Raw genomic sequence first — 14,185 nt, forward strand, 5'->3', positions numbered from 1 at the left:
CTGTCTGGCGAGCGCGCGCGCCCTATAGCAAAAACCTCTCCAAAAAAAAAAAACACACACACACTAGGCTTCAAGTTCCAGTAACATGAAAACTCTAATACTTGCCACTTAAAGATAAAAGTGTATGTGAAAGGGCTTTGACAAGGTAATCTTAAAATGTGAAATATTGTTATTACTACTACTAATGATGATGGCTATGGAAAATACTTTTTTTCTTCTTCTTTTTTTTTTTTTTAGAGATTTTTGCTATAGGGCACATGTGTTTCCAAAAAAGACACAGAGAGAGGTAGAGAGATGGAAAGTGAGGAAAAGAGACAGAGAGAGGTAGAGAGATGGAAAGTGAGGACTCACCTCCCCCCGGGGGGATGGCCATGCCTCAATCCCTTCTCCTCTATTCTCCTCTTGGGATTTTAGGTGCGCATGCTCACTGACTAGCATGAGTTTTAAGTTGCTGGGTCTAGGACTCAAACTGTAGTCAACTACTTAGAGTCCGGCAATGTGACCATAATGCTGTAGGCTGGTCTTGGAAAATACTTCTGAAATAAACTTTAAAGGTATAAAGGCATAGAAAACAACTGTGGATACTAGAGTGGGAGGAGATACCAGTGTGGGAGGAGAGTGGGCAGTCAGGGGGCAGGAGAGAGGGAATCAGAGGAAAAATGTTTAAAAAGAAAAGAAAAACATTCAACAGACACAAAAGTGTAAAATTATGTGTTCAGGATAATGTGTACGGTAATATCTTTGACTGGACTAACATGCAGTGTATTCATACTGGGAAGAGTCATTTTGTATGCTACAAAGATGTACAGTGATAAAATGTAAATAAAATAAGAAGAAAAGAAAAGAAACTATCTGTCTCTACACCAGAGTGAATGAACTTTACATTTCAGGGAGGAAAGGGAAATGTTCTCTTTTTGTTAACTAGTCCACAGTTACGGAAAGCACTCTCAGTGGGCACCCAGGAGTTCAGCGGCCATTTCTGCAGGCAGCCTTCATCTGCTGCCCCAGCTCTGACAGTACAGTCTGAGGCTTCTTTCCTCAAAAGGAGTGTTGTGGTCATGGCTGGCAGTGGGCATTGCCATGGTGGTGGAGAAGAACCCCTGGGTAGGGGTCAAGAATACTGGGTTTCATCCTCAGCACCATCACTGTCTCTGAAATTTCAGGGAAGTTACCTGATCTCTTTAGACCTCCTAATTTTAAGCCTGAGGTAAGCCATAGTCTGCCTACATCTATTCCAGTACTAAATTCCTATAATTCCTTATCAGGTGATAAGTAAATACATTCAAAAATAAAACAGTTGACTTCAGGATAATTTTATATTATAAGCCACATGTTAAGTAACAAAAGAGACTAAGCAAATCTACTGGGAATCAACATCAGACAAGAATAAACTCGATTTTGGTTGAAAGTTTTGTTTTGTTTTGTTTTTTAGCTCTACGACTCATGTTGACAATAGGCCTGGCAGCCATTCTTATGGGCTGCACATTTAGAGTGCCGTTTGAAAGACAAGATTAAAACTCTTTAACCATTGATTTAAGAATTTGAGTAATACGGTTTGGCACTCTACCAGGCATCTTAAATATTTAAGAAAGAATGTGTCAATATTTGGATTAAACAAACAAAAGACGCAAGAACACATGCGCCCAGTTGGTTATCAAGCTATCCCCCACTTCAGAAAAGAAGTAGATTTTTATTGCCAGCATAAAGCTGCCCAGGTGTCAAGCAGGAGGAAGCAGGGTAGGAAACCATTTGAATTCACCACTGTTCTACCCTCTTGCAGGCTTCTTGGAGTCTGCCAATATGTCACATAAAGTGAGTTGAATAAGGTCACATAAAGTATCAAGCGAGCTGGATGTTTATGGGTTTAGATTAGATCATATAATCCCAAAACATAAAGGAGATAATGTAAGTGAAAACCACAAACAATGAAGTTATATAACACGTGATCGCTCATTTTGATCTAAGATCTACAGTACTTCCAGCCTCTGCAGAGTGGCAATTTCCAAGCAAACCGAACAAGAAATTATATAATCATTTATAGAAATATAAATTATTTTTGACGCATTCTCAAACCGTCAGATTCAGGATGCATTTTGCCATTGTCTGCTTTCTGGAAAGCCGTGTCATTCCTTTATGAGTGCATCCATTCATTCCTGCCTAATAAACCAGTAACCGGGATGAACAAGGCGCCTGCAGGTATGAGGAGCTGCTCATCTCTGCAGCCGTTTTCTCCTCAATATTCCTGTGAATTAGAATGTGTTGCCATGGACTTTCTCTAAGGAATGCAGGTAGGAGGTGAATTCCCCTGTCCCTACCTCAGGTTCCCTGACCTGAATGGGGGAAATGAGCAAAACAGGGGCAAACAAGGGGTAATCTTTCCCCCAAGAACAAGAGGATTCAGTCTATTAGGACATGTAGAGAAAGAATACTGAAAATGGGAAAATCATTTCTTTGTCCCCAAAGACATTCCTGTGAATTTCTTTTTGGAAAACAAGTGACTCAGGATAGACTCAGGGGGGTTGTCCACCTTGGGCATCTCTGTATTCTCAGCATTTGGACAGGGTCTGGCAGTTAAGTATGCCAATCCTTGTTGATACTGAGAACGACTCAACACACAAAACACAGCTATTTTAAAAAGAAAATTTTGGGACCAGCAGTTAGCGTAATGGCTATGTCACTAGACTCCCACATAGTTGACCACGGTTCGAGTCCCGGACCTGGTGGCTTAAACTCACACGGGGTGTGTGTGCATGCGTGCCCAAGATCCTGAGAGGAGAATGGAGGAGAAGGGATTGTTGCATGGTTATCCCCCCTGGGGGCTGATTTCTTGCTTTCTATCTCTCTGTCTCTCTGTCTGGCGAGCGCACACACCCTATAGCAAAAAACCTCTCCAAAAAAATAAATTTCACCCTCATTTTGTAACTGGCTTTATTAACACAAGGCCCAAGTCTACCCATATTCTAGATTCATCAGCTGTTAGACCTGCAAGGCCCCCGCCCCCCGAAACAGAAGACACAATACAATGTGTGGGATGGGACACAGCTCGGAGCGAATTCGGTATTCATCCTGCCTTGCTATGTGTCTTGCACGTCTCCCTGCCTCTCTCCCCATAAAATGGAGGTAATAATAGTCCTTACTGCACATGACTGTTGTAAAGATTACATGAGGGAAGGCCTGTAATTACGTTGTCCCTGAGAAACCAAGGTGAGTGTGATGACTTTCCTCATTAATATATGTTGTACTGTCTGGGCAATCCAGGCCAGCCAGGAAACCTTGTAGCCCTTGGGACATTGTCCTCTTCAGAAGCCACCAATGTTGTCTGAGAGAGATCAAAGTCCGTCTCCGTGGACAGACACACATCCCCAGACCCCCACAACCCTGCAGACTATTGTCTCTCCCTCTGTAGGAGAGAAGCCAAGAGGTTTTAGGTCTGGGAAGGAGAGATTATAGTTCTGTCTCTTTAGGTCTTCCCAACAAAGAAAAAAAATGACCCCCTCAAAAACAAGTGACAAAAAGGTAAACTGGAGAGTAGGAGCATGGTTGTAGGACAGTCCGAAACTCCATGCTCATGCAAGCTCAGGGGTGAGACTCCTTATGCCTTTCTGTTTTCTCTAACCTATTTCCAAAATTACTGTCACCTAATTACAGTGGTGAGAACCCAGATATAACCTAAAGACTGATTCAGACAGGATCCTCTCAGAGAGAAGCTGGCCAAACCTACCAATCTCAGTGGTTTTTAATAAATGAATTGCTGGATTTGGAAACATGGCTCTTAATAAACATATGAAGGGTCCTCAAAAAGTACATGGAAAATGCATGCTATGAAATGCATGTTATTTTGGGACCAGCAGTTGGTGTAATGGCTGTCGCTGGACTCCGATGTAGTTGACCACGGTTCGAGTCCCAGACCTGGTGGTTTAAACTCACGCTGGGCGTGTATGTGTGCATGCCCAAGATCCCAAGAGGAGAACGGAGGAGAAGGGATTGTAGCATGGCCATCCCCTCTGGGGAGTGATTTCTCGCTTTCTGTCTCTCTGTCTCACTCTGTCTTTCAGGTGAGCGCAAGCGCCCTATAGCAAAAACCTCTCAAAAAATTGCATGTTATTTTTTAAGTATGCATGAATTTCAAAAATGTTTGTACTCAAGTAAAATTGCACTTTGATTCTATTTTTACATAAACTTTTTGAAGGCCCCTCATATTCATGAACTTTAAAGAAATAGTCCTTTCAAGGTCAATCCCATTGAAAATTCTTTGAAGAGCAAGAGAGAAATACACACTAGTTTAATCAAGCAACCAGTCAGTGAATGGCAGCTCATATCCACAAGATGTAGACTTATTGGTCCGGGAACTATATAGAAACCAAAATATTCAGAAGTTCCTAGAGCCTTTGCCAAATTCACAGCACACAGTATAGTGCTGTAAAGTCGGAATTTCAAGGATTAACTTAGACCAGACCTGATAGCATACATCCTTATAGCAATTGTATTTTGACTTGCATGGGAAACCTGCTCAGAAGCCCCTCACGTTCTCTAGAGACTTAGAATACAATTTCTAGTGCGCTAAAGGACCTGGCATTTGTACTGATGTCAGGGAAAGTAGGAGATATCTATTAGGCTTTCTTACAGCACATTACAGTTCTCCTGTTTTAACACAGGACAGTGTCTTGGTAACTTATATAGTTCTCTACCTATCAGTGATCAACCAAAAATTCCTATTTCAAACTTCAAGTCCTATCTCTGTTTTTTTTTTTCACCTTTCTTTCTCCTTTCTTCCTTTCTTTCCTTCTTTATTCTTTCTTTGTTCTTATTTCTATAAGTGAGAGAGATATTCAGAAAAAGAGAGAGAGAGAAGGAGTGAGCAAGAAAGAGAGAGAGTATCCCCAATAGAGTCTTCATTCCATGATCCAGTCGCAGACTCAGCCAGCCCCAGATCATGGAAACCTGTAGGCCCAGCATGTTCAGGGTGATCTCTGGATACAAACCTGGAACCTTCCCATGTGAGTCAGCCTCACAGAGTATTGTATTACCACTGCACCTCTATCTGACCTCCCAAGTTCTCTTTAGAACCTCATTCTATGTCTGGAATCCCCTGCGTTCCGGCCTATTAACTAGAACTTCTTTCAAGCTGTCATTCTGAGGGCTCCTAAAGTGCACTGTTTCCATGAAGCAAATCCAATTTCCTGGGAAACAGGGAGGTTTTCAGGCTCCGTATCTGAAAATGAACATCACAGAGTTCCCTCTCCCGCCACACCTCAATGCATTTACTCTAATGGGAATTCTTACATGATACAGGTATTTGCTATCATCCTCGGTATGTTTATGTCTTGTTATTGCTTTCCTCTTCCTTCATAATAGAGTGTGTACACACTTGTGAAAGTGAGAGACACAGTAATAGAAAGATAGAGAAGAGCACCCTCCACAGAGACTGATCGTGCCATGATCCCATTTGCCATCCTCTAGCCTGCTGGATCCCGGGCACTTGCGTGAGTGCCTGGTGTGTTTCACATGAACTGAACCAAGGATCTGCAGTGCTGTCACCAAGCATGACCCAGATTCCCCTGGGCAGCGTAACACCACTGCACCAGGAAGCTGGCCCTATGGCCTTATTCATGATAGACTTCTAATGGCAGTGATCTGGTAAGATTTATTCAAATTGAACAACAGAGAAAACCCATAAAGCGCTTTCCTACTCCTTTGTGTGGACATGATGCTTCTCAGACACCTGGTGCTGTGAAATCCCTGCAGCCTCTGGTCATCAGTGTCCCCTCCCCATTTCCCTGTTTCTCAGTATGAAGACTCTTTGGGGGTCCTTGTCCTTCTCTCTCCCTTTTTCTTTCTGTCTTTCTTACACATGGGAGAAATAAAAAAATAAACTAAGTCAATAAGTTTTTTAAATTTTATTTTAAATTTTTGCTAGAGGGCGTGTATGCTAACCAGAGAAAGATGTAGAGAGAAGGGCTCCTAGGGAAGATGGTCACACTGCAATCCCTTCTCTATTCTCCTCTTAGGATTTTGGGCACACACACACAGTGTGTTTTTCAAGCCACCAGGTCCGGAGCCTGAATTGCACAATTGACCACGTGGGATTCAGCCACCCTAATCACCACCACCAGCAGCAAATCCAGAAATAAACCTCTTTTTTTTTTTTTTTTTGAGAGGTTAGGGCGCATGCGCTTGCCAGAAAGACATAAAGAAACAGAGAGACAGAAGGCGAGAAATCACCCCCCGGGGGGGTGGCCATGCCACAATCCCTTCTCTATTCTCCTCTTCGAATCTTGAGCATGCACACACACACTCCCAGCATGAGTTTAAGCCACTGGGTCCGTGATTCGAACCTCAGTCAACCACATGGGAGTCCAGCAACATAGCCATTACGCCAACTGCTGGTCCCTAGAAATAAACTTTTTAAAAAAGTAGTTTAATAGATGTTTCTGATAGCAGGGCAAAAATAGCTGTAATCATTTTCATATGCATACTCCTTTTACTGTTTACAAAGCACTTTCACATGTTTATCTTATTTTGATAATGATAATGATACATACAGTCATGAAAATAAAATCTTGAAATCCAAGTGGCTTCCTAAGCATGTTATTCAATAAGTTATTACATAGGACCATTAAGTCATTTGTATTTTTTAAGGGAATTTTTACAAATACAGGGAAACCACTGTTTTTGTTTTTTTTTTTTTTTTTGGAGAGGTTTTCACTATAGGGCGCGTGTGCTCGCCAGACAGACAGAGAGAGGCATAGAGACAGAAAGCGAGAAATCACCCCCCAGGGGGGATGGTCACGCCTCAATCCCTTCTCCTCCATTCTCCTCTTGGGATTTTGGGCACGCACGCACACGCGCCCAGCGTGAGTTTTAAGCCACCGGGTCCGGGATGTGAACCGCGGTCGACTATGTGGGAGTCCAGCGACATAGCCATTACGCTAACTGCTGGTTCCCGACCACTGTTTTTATTTATAAGTTCATTATTACACTTCCTCTCAATAGGCAGAAAGGGACTCAAAGCCAATCTCATCTTATTTTCTCTTATATAGCTCTATATTGGGAGCATCTCCACACCTTGGAATGTTTATAGGAGGGAAGGAAAAGCTATTTCTTCCTGTAAAGAAACCTGATAGCAAAGCATGTCAGGAAACAGTGTTCCTCAGCAGAGGAAACCTTTAGGACTCTTTGACCCTCAAGGAGCACATAAAGGAAGATATCCTTCCTCCTCCCCTCCCCCACAACCCCAAGATCCCATTTAGAGTGGGACGAGAGAAGTGACTTGGAGAAAAGGATGGAAGCTGCAAACTCAGAAGAATAGGGCTGATTTCACCAGGCCTTGCCAGCATATTAGACCGACAGAAGAGATGAGTTTCCAGCCGGGACCTTGACACCGGCACCCAAACACAAACACCGCAGGGGTGTGCCTGCTGAGTCTCCAGGTGGTAGCGCAATTCCTGCCTTCTCCCCAAACACATGCATTCACAACTCCCCAGATTCCAGTTGGCAGTGGGAGGCAGAGAGTGGAAAGGCAGGTCAATCAGATACTTAGACCTTGCCTGAGAGGAAACAGCCCAGGTGTGAGGCCAGAAGCCAGGTGGCTCGGCATGAAAGAGGTGGCAGTTTTTGTTTGTCTAGAAACACGGGAGAGAAGGGCTGGCATACTCAGAGATCTGTTTCTCTATTCTTTTCATCAAAACTGAAAGTTCCTCAACTCCTGGAGAGAGGTGGACTTTCAAATATCTTGTGCATACAGCAAACTCGGGCCACTGCTTAGCAAAATCTTACTCATCACGTCATACCCTAGAAGTAAAAGTTAGCGTAGTGAGGGACCAGCAATTAGCGTAATAGTGACCAACATTTAGCGTAATAGCTATGTCGCTGGACTCCCACGTAGTCGAGTCCCGGACCCAGTGGCTTAAACTCACGCCGGGCGCGTGTGCGTGTGTGCCCAAGATCCCGAGAGGAGACTGGAGGAGAAGGGATTGTGGCGTGGCCATCCCCCCTGGGGGGTGATTTCCTGCTTTCTGTCTCTCTGTCTCTCTCTGTCTGCCTGGCAAGCGCACGCGCCCTATAGCAAAAAAACGGAAAAATAAGATAAAATAATTTTAAAAAAGAGCAATTAGCGTAATGGCTGTGTCGCGGGACTCCCATGTAGTCGACCACGGTTCGCATCCCGGACCCAGGGGCTTAAACTCACACCGGGCGCGTGTGCGTGCGTGCCCAAGATCCCGAGAAGAGAATGGAGGAGAAGGGATTGCGGCGTGGCCATCCTCCCTGGGGGATGATTTCTCGCTTTCTATCTCTCTGTCTCTCTCTGTCTGTCTGGCCAGCGCACACGCCCTATAGCAAAAACCTCTCCAAAATAAAAGAAAATTTAAAAAAAGTTAGTGTACTGAAGTTTTATGGGAAGGATCCTAAAAAGATGGCAAGAGTATTGCACAGACTACTTTGGGGTGTTTCTACAACTTTGTTGCATGGAAGATGTAGGGTTCCAAAATCAAACTAGCCTAGGAACTGTTACATGTCATTTCCCCCTCATAAAAAAAATAAAATAAAATAAATAAATAAATAAAATAAAACACACAAACAAAAACAAAAAACAAAAAAAAAGTCCTCAATGGCTGTGAGCATATTTGGTACTTATCAGATGGGTAGATGAAGGCTAAGTTAAATCTCTGGCCCCAGAGCCAGCAGGTGGGTTAGTGGTTAAGGTCCTGAATTCCCATATGGCTGACCACAGTTTGAGTCCCGGACCCAGTGGCTGGAAAATCACACTGGGCACATGTTCCTGTGTAGATGGGGTTTCACTTGCCCTCTGTCTATCTCTGGTGAGTTCACATGTCCTATAGCAAAAAAAAAAAAAAACAAAAACTCTGGCCCCTAGGTGATTGCTCCTACGTGTGCTCACCTGAAACCTCCAGGTTGCTGCTAGTTTCTCTTTATGAGCTCTAAGTAACAACTGGAGCAGACGCCTTGGAGAGAGCTGATGCTCTTTGATGTTTAAGACTTACCCAGCCTAAGAGCCGTTGGCTAGATTTAAAAGCTTGTGCTTGTCTGATACCTGTAAGCTGAATAAGTCTAGAAGATTAAATTAAAAATTCAAGATCATGGGCTATAGATATTTTCAGAAACTTCTTACAACAAACCACCCCTCAGGAAAGGGCATCCTTTTAAGTGGAATTCCAGTGACCACTACAATTTCTGGCACATACACAATGCATGTTTGTTGAAGGAGTGAATGAGTGAGTATACAAATTTCAAGGCATCTCTCCAAGACTGAATTTGCAGACACACACCAAGCTTCAGGTCAGTCATTTTTTTTTTTTTTTTTTTGGAGAGGTTTTTGCTATAGGGCGCGTGCACTCGCCAGACAGGCAGAGAGGGACAGAGAGATAGAAAGCGAGAAATCACCCCCCAGGGGGGATGGCCACGCCGCAATCCCTTCTCCTCCATTCTCCTCTCGGGATCCTGGGCACGCACGCACATGTGCCTGGCGTGAGTTTTTTAAGCCACCGGGTCCGGGACATGAACTGCGGTCGACTACATGGGAGTCCAGCGACATAGCCATTATGCTAACTGCTGGTCCCGAGGTCAGTCATTTTTCAAGCATTCTCATGCTTACCAGTTTCACGGTGATGGAGCCATGAATAGCTAAGTGCCACCAACACAATCTCAGAGAAGAAATTATCTCAGTGAAGAGTGTAGACTTTCCATTTTTATTCAAATCCTTTTGCTCCCACTTCATTATGACTTATAGAAACTGATCTTTGCAACCTCTGACCTTACCCATTACGAGGAATGTATTCATTTTAAATCCACACTTAATCTCAACGTCCTAGAAGACCTGAGTCATCGCCCTCTGATATAGTGCCTGGGACTTCTGAAAGACTCTGTCACTGATCTGCTGCCATCTCAAAAGAATGGCATCAGAAAATGTATAAGCTCAGACCTCTACCTCGGACTAAGATTTGGAGCTAGGTCAGTGAAGGGAATGAAGACAAAGCAGAGATGACTCAATGTAAATATTGGACTCTGTGCCTCTCAGATGCTCACAGAGCAGCCAGATAGCAGCTGTAGAGTCCCCTCTGGAAGGCCCGTCAGCCCCTGCTCCCTGCTTTGTCCTGGACCACAGGTAGGTAGTCAGACAGGGAGCTGGGACACACTCTGGGGGTTGGACAGTTGGTCAGCATCAAAAGCCTACACTCTGTTAGACTGACCCACATGAGAAGGTTCCAGGTTCGTGTCCAAAGACGTCCCTATGTACACTAAATGTGAATGTCCAGGGCTGGCTGAGGTTAGGGGTGGACTGCAGCACTGAGACCTGTTGGGAGTGCCTCTCTCTCTCTTTCATTCATGTAAGAAATAAATAAACTAAAAAATAAAAATGAGACTAACTAACCCTCTGAATACTGCACATGTAGCTCCTACACCCATTTCTCCCTCTGTCCACTTCTCCACTTAAAAATTTATTCAGCGCAATGTGAGGTATCTAATGCCACTAAGTCGTATGCCTAAAAATGGTTAAAATGGCCAATTTTATGTTGAGTACAATTTTTTAAATTTTTATGAAAAAGGAATATGGTCATTACCAGTTGAAGAGCAAACCTCACGGGTAGAATGCATTAGAGGAAAAGTAAGTCTTTATAATAATTGGCATTCATTAAGCCCTCACTTAAACACATTCAATCCATGTAATAACTCTATGTAGTAGATACTAATACTATCTCCATTAAATAAATGAGGACACGGAGACACGAGAGATGAATTGACTTGCCCAAAGTCACTCGCCCGTAATAGGTATACCAGAAGACCTTGACATAGCTAAGCAATTTATACAATTGAAAGTGCAGTTCGAACACTATGTTTATCTGCTGGCAGTCTGCAAGAGTCATAGTGGCTCTCTCTCCTGCAAGGGCACAAAATGCACCAGTGAGAGCCTAAACCTCCTGGAGATTCAAATCAGCATGCTCTCTGAAGCTTTCTCCCTTTCTGGAGTAGTTACAGCATTCTGCTCTGAGAAGCGCCAATTCTCCTTCATCCCACACATCCACACATTTCCGTGTGGGCGCCTCATGTGGGCTTCACATGGTGTCTAATGGAGGCTTTTAGCTGACTGAGCCATCCTCCCTGCCCCTCTTTCATGCCTGTGTTTCACCAAAATACATGAGGTGGCCATTTCTGGGCCTCATTTATTGACTATTTCAAAGTCCAATCGTTGCTCTGGAATTTTAACAACTTGAGAATGATAACCACGAGACAGAAAGACAGTAAGAAGGGACTGATGGGAGCAAATTGCAGGGTATTTACAAGGACCAAAATAAAGGCTGAAATCCCATATGATTCCCCATTATCAGGGTGAATTATGACATTGGACGAATAGCTAATGTTGAATTTAAATTCTGACTCAACAACTTACTGTCTTAATCAGCTAACTGTTTTTGCCTCAGTGTCTTTCTCTGTAAAATGGAAGTAGATCTATATTTACTTCACAACTTATTATGAGAACAAAGAGAAAATGTATACTAAATTACTTGTTAAACTATAGAACAATATATAAAGAGTTACAGGCAATTGGGCCAGCCAGGTGGCACGGAGGTTAAGGCGACCGGAACCCACATGGCCAGCCACATGGTTTGAGTCTGAGACCTGGCAACTTGAAAAACACACTGGGTGGGGCCAGCAGTTGGTGTAATGGCTTTGTCGCTGGACTCCCACAGTCAACCACGGTTCGAGTCCCAAACCCAGTGGCTTAAACTCACACCAGGGACCTGTGTTTGTATGCCCAAGATTCCAAGAGGAGAATGGAGAAGGGATTGCGGCGTGGCCATCCCTCTGGGGAGTGATTTCACACTTTCTGTCTCTCTGTCTCTCTGTCTTTCTAGTGAGTGCACGTGCCCTATGGCAAAAAAAAAGAAAAGAAAAGAAAAGAAAAACACACTGGGTATGTGTACATGTGTGCCAAAAATTTCAAGAGGAGAGTGGAAGAGAAGGGATTGTGGTGTGGTCATAGCCCCTGGGGAGAGGGGGATTTCTCACTTTCCCTCTCTCTTCCCCTTTCTCTGTCTCTCTCCCATGAGTGCAAACATCCTGCATAAAAAAATTTAAAGAAGGAAAGAAGGAAGGAAGAGTTATAGACAACTTGAATAAAAAGAGTTGTAAATTAATAAGCAGTGCCACATTTCAGATATAAAAGCAGATTCTGCATTAGAAAAAAATTCATTCATAGAAATATGCTACCCAGATAGGATTTTGGTTTCTATTCTACATGATGTGGTTTCTGTTTACTACAGAAATATCTCAGCTAGCTATTAAGGGAGCTTAGGGATGTGTCACTAATACCTGAGGATAAAATCCAAAAGGACAAAATCTGTGTCCTTTGTTAAAGCCATGGAGAAAGGATGATCCATCCCACCGGCTTGACCCTACATGACATTTTTATACTTGAAAAATCCTCTCTAGTTTACCTCCCATTCTCCATTCTCCAACTACAAATATTAAAATGTAGAAAGTTTCTGGGCCAGCAGATGGCATGAAGGTTAAAGGACGGCATCCCACATGGCCAACAGCGCATTTTGAGTCCCAGACTGGGAGGTTTGAAAAAATCACACCAGGCCAGCATGTGTGCATGCCAAAAATCCCAAGAGGAAAATGAAGCAAAAGGGATTGCACCATGGCTATCCTCCCAAGAGATGATTTCTCACTTCTCCTCTCTCTCTCTTTCTCCCTGTCTCTGGCAATTTCGCACACTCTGTGCCAAAAACAAACAAAAATGTAGAAATTGTCAAGGAGCCCAAGTCTCATTACCCGGTGTCAATGAAGGATTATCCCAGGGGTGTTTTCCTGTCTCTTCCTTGTCTATGACCCTGAATAAGACTTGGCAGGACTTGAAACAGACACAAGAATGTGAAGTTCTCTACTGAAAATGATATATATAGTAATTTTGTTGACTTGATTGTCATGTACTGCATGCATGCTTTAAAAAACGATATAGTACACTATAGAGATGTGGAATGATTGAATGTAAATAAGAAATAAATTTTTTTATTTTTAGGTTTTTGCCATAGGGCATGTGTGCTCACCAGAGTGACAGAGGGAAAATGAGAAATCCCCCCCCCAGGGTGAAATGACCATACTGCAATTCCTTCTCCATTCTCCTCTCTGAATTTTGAGCACACATGTACACACACCCAGTGTGATTTTCAAGCTAACACGTCTGGGACTCGAACCATGGTCAGCCATGTGATAGTTCAGTACTTTAACCACCATGCCACCTGCTGGCCCCAAAATCATAATTTTTTTAATTAAAAAGAAAGAAAGAAATGCTCCATGAAGTTTTGTTCAAGTGGACAGCTCCTCTCCAAGCACTCACTAGACTATTGATATTTCCCAGTAGCAGAGCCCAGGACACTGTTAGGAAAATATGGGTGAAAGTTCTGAATCACCCTCTCCTTGTGAAGACTGTGTCCTTAAAATTGTTCCCAGGAGGCCTCCCTGGTTTCTAGCACTGGTTTTGCCTCCCCAAAGAATCTACTCACATCTTCCAATTACTAAAACACATTACAACAACAACATCACACATTTGCCAACTGCCAACAGCCCTCTCTGTTCTTGGTGGCACAAGTAAAGGCATGGCTCATGCCTTCGGGACTTCTGATGTAAGTAGGACAAGAAATAATATTTAGATAAGACACCAGATCAAGAGGCTGATAAGACTCAAATGTGTGTTGTTCCCTCTGCCTGCCCCTTTCATCCCTCTGAGGGTAGATCTTCAGGAATGAAAGGATGGATCATTCTCATGAGACCCTTTCAGGATAGGGAGAGAGATGTTTAGGGGGAGTTCCGGGGGCGGTGTTGCGACAGTAGGAGGAAGGCAGGCAGAAGCCTATAAAGGAGCAGAAGAGGGATGTTTTCAAGGGACTTGAAAGCACTTCAGAGTGCTGCCCCAGTGAGCATGGCTTGAGAGCTCTGTGCATCTCTCTCTAGAGGAGACAGAGGCACAAAAAGTATCACCATTTCTCCTAGGTTCTTTTATCAGTTGTCACTGCTGAGATATCATTCAGAAAATAAATCCATGGGACCAGCAGTTGGCGTAATGACTATGTTGCTGGATTGCCATGTAGCTGACCACAGTTCGAGTCCCGGACCCAGTGGCTTAAACTCATGCCGGGCACCTGCTTGCCCAAGATCCTGAGAG

This window comes from Tupaia chinensis, unplaced genomic scaffold (assembly GCF_000334495.1).
Source record: "Tupaia chinensis unplaced genomic scaffold, TupChi_1.0 Scaffold000320_2, whole genome shotgun sequence".
In the NCBI taxonomy this organism is placed as follows: domain Eukaryota; kingdom Metazoa; phylum Chordata; class Mammalia; order Scandentia; family Tupaiidae; genus Tupaia; species Tupaia belangeri.